At 42.4% G+C, this 3,124-nt stretch overlaps 5 non-coding genes across 5 annotated transcripts; 2 read left to right on the forward strand and 3 right to left on the reverse strand.

Annotated features, from left to right (window-relative positions):
• Positions 1–248: 248 nt before the first annotated feature.
• Positions 249–320, reverse strand: TRNAS-GGA (transfer RNA serine (anticodon GGA)). Its single transcript has one exon. It is a non-coding gene; the product is annotated as a tRNA-Ser (tRNA).
• A 310-nt stretch (positions 321–630) lies between these two features.
• On the reverse strand, positions 631–702 carry TRNAS-GGA (transfer RNA serine (anticodon GGA)). Its single transcript has one exon. It is a non-coding gene; the product is annotated as a tRNA-Ser (tRNA).
• A 310-nt stretch (positions 703–1,012) lies between these two features.
• Positions 1,013–1,084, reverse strand: TRNAS-GGA (transfer RNA serine (anticodon GGA)). Its single transcript has one exon. It is a non-coding gene; the product is annotated as a tRNA-Ser (tRNA).
• A 391-nt stretch (positions 1,085–1,475) lies between these two features.
• Positions 1,476–1,547, forward strand: TRNAS-GGA (transfer RNA serine (anticodon GGA)). The gene has a single exon. It is a non-coding gene; the product is annotated as a tRNA-Ser (tRNA).
• A 310-nt stretch (positions 1,548–1,857) lies between these two features.
• Positions 1,858–1,929, forward strand: TRNAS-GGA (transfer RNA serine (anticodon GGA)). Its single transcript has one exon. It is a non-coding gene; the product is annotated as a tRNA-Ser (tRNA).
• The last annotated feature ends 1,195 nt before the right edge of the window (positions 1,930–3,124 follow it).

Genomic DNA, 3,124 nt, shown 5'->3' on the forward strand with positions numbered 1-3,124 from the left:
TTTTTCCTCCAAATTTTTATTGCTTGTTATTTTTGTTCCTAAGTGACTGAAACTCATTACTTCTTCTAAAGCTTCCATATGAATTGCTAAATCCATGCCAGGTCCAATTAATGAATGACAGTGATTTTACTGCTTGTTTGTCATAATAAATTACATTTATTTTGATGTACCGAAGTACATATGATATTTCCATGCAGATATTCTGCTTTCTCAGATGATGAGAGAGAGATGGAACGGAGAAAAATTCTCTCCGGCGCCGGGATTTGAACCCGGGTTTTCAGCTCTCCGTGCTGATGCTTTAACCACTAAGCCACGCCGGATACAATCCCGACACCGTTGAGAATCGTCTCAGATTAAGCTCCATCTCTTGGGTTCCCTCTAGTGGCCGCCCTCTGCACTACGTCATAGATGTCTATGCACGCAGGACCGAAGTCCATACATGTGTAGAGGTGCACTCAGATGAGTGACTGTTTGGCCGAGGTCCGACGGTATGGGCGCCGTCTTTAAATCACAAAGTGATTTATTACGCATATCATATTTATTTTGATGTACCGAAGTACATATGATATTTCCATGCAGATATTCTGCTTTCTCAGATGATGAGAGAGAGATGGAACGGAGAAAAATTCTCTCCGGCGCCGGGATTTGAACCCGGGTTTTCAGCTCTCCGTGCTGATGCTTTAACCACTAAGCCACGCCGGATACAATCCCGACACCGTTGAGAATCGTCTCAGATTAAGCTCCATCTCTTGGGTTCCCTCTAGTGGCCGCCCTCTGCACTACGTCATAGATGTCTATGCACGCAGGACCGAAGTCCATACATGTGTAGAGGTGCACTCAGATGAGTGACTGTTTGGCCGGGGTCCGACGGTATGGGCGCCGTCTTTAAATCACAAAGTGATTTATTACGCATATCATATTTATTTTGATGTACCGAAGTACATATGATATTTCCATGCAGATATTCTGCTTTCTCAGATGATGAGAGAGAGATGGAACGGAGAAAAATTCTCTCCGGCGCCGGGATTTGAACCCGGGTTTTCAGCTCTCCGTGCTGATGCTTTAACCACTAAGCCACGCCGGATACAATCCCGACACCGTTGAGAATCGTCTCAGATTAAGCTCCATCTCTTGGGTTCCCTCTAGTGGCCGCCCTCTGCACTACGTCATAGATGTCCGTTCCATCTCTCTCTCATCATCTGAGAAAGCAGAATATCTGCATGGAAATATCATATGTACTTCGGTACATCAAAATAAATATGATATGCGTAATAAATCACTTTGTGATTTAAAGACGGCGCCCATACCGTCGGACCCCGGCCAAACAGTCACTCATCTGAGTGCACCTCTACACATGTATGGACTTCGGTCCTGCGTGCATAGACATCTATGACGTAGTGCAGAGGGCGGCCACTAGAGGGAACCCAAGAGATGGAGCTTAATCTGAGACGATTCTCAACGGTGTCGGGATTGTATCCGGCGTGGCTTAGTGGTTAAAGCATCAGCACGGAGAGCTGAAAACCCGGGTTCAAATCCCGGCGCCGGAGAGAATTTTTCTCCGTTCCATCTCTCTCTCATCATCTGAGAAAGCAGAATATCTGCATGGAAATATCATATGTACTTCGGTACATCAAAATAAATATGATATGCGTAATAAATCACTTTGTGATTTAAAGACGGCGCCCATACCGTCGGACCCCGGCCAAACAGTCACTCATCTGAGTGCACCTCTACACATGTATGGACTTCGGTCCTGCGTGCATAGACATCTATGACGTAGTGCAGAGGGCGGCCACTAGAGGGAACCCAAGAGATGGAGCTTAATCTGAGACGATTCTCAACGGTGTCGGGATTGTATCCGGCGTGGCTTAGTGGTTAAAGCATCAGCACGGAGAGCTGAAAACCCGGGTTCAAATCCCGGCGCCGGAGAGAATTTTTCTCCGTTCCATCTCTCTCTCATCATAATAAATTACGTTACAGTTCCTCTTATAGGGTAGGAATTACATCTGAGGAGTAGGATAATTTGTTCTCCAAATTGAAAATAAATCCAATCACATTGCAATGGTTGTTAGGTTAGGTGGCACTGAGCAATTTTTACTAACACTTGGTAAACTGCAATAGGTGTCTAGTCTTGTGTTATGTTTGATAAATTCATGCAAGGGCATACATAACAATGACAGTTATTAAGCTTGTTGTTTCTTAATAATAACTTATTTTAGGCTGATATTTACAGTCGGTAAAAAAAGTCTCCATACAACCTTCCAAATTACTCTCTTTTACATAATAATATATACATAAGTAAAACAAAAACGTGCTGATCCGTTTGTATAGATTATCCTGATGTATACTAACGGAATTATATATAATAGTTTGAAAAATAGACAAAGAAACTTGTGAATTATATTAAATGAAACTGGAAACCAAAAACAAAATAAAAAAAAGTCTCCGTTCACTAGAGTTTGTTTGCATTCAAATCACCAACCACTCTTCATTCGGTGGTCAGTTGGACCTTATTTTGTTTTTATAGCATCCCTCATGCGTTAGGCATTGTTTGTACTAGTTTTCTTGTTTTCTCTGGCTCAATATTGCCCCATTCCTTTAGAATTTTTTCCTCAATTGTTGCTTACTTCTTATCTTGTGTTTTTTCAGCCTTCGTTTCATTTCATCTCATAAATGTTCTATGGTGGTCATGTCAGGGAATAGGGGAGGAGTATGGAGCTTTTTTTTTTGTATTGTACAATAACCAGAGCTTCACATTTGAGGCAGTTAGTCATTGTCTTGATGAAAGATAAACGTCTCACTGATGTTGAGTTTTTCAGCACTGTCGTGTAGGTTTTCCTTCAGGATGTTCAAATATTGTATCCAGACCATAGTCCAGCCCACAAAAAACCAAATTCCCCAAATCTGCAGCACTCATGCAGCACAAACAAAACTACTACCTCCTCCATGTTTTACAGTAGGGCACAAATTCTTGCTCTGTAATTGTTCACTTGGCTTTTTTCCATACCACTGCCCTACCATCCGAATCACTGAAGATGATGACTGAATTCCAGAAGGCCTGCGGTTTGTTCACATGCTCCTTTGCGAAAGCCAATCTCTTCTGCTTGTTGATGTTGCTCACATA

The sequence above is a fragment of the Periplaneta americana genome, chromosome 8, assembly GCF_040183065.1.
Source record: "Periplaneta americana isolate PAMFEO1 chromosome 8, P.americana_PAMFEO1_priV1, whole genome shotgun sequence".
NCBI classification, from domain to species: domain Eukaryota; kingdom Metazoa; phylum Arthropoda; class Insecta; order Blattodea; family Blattidae; genus Periplaneta; species Periplaneta americana.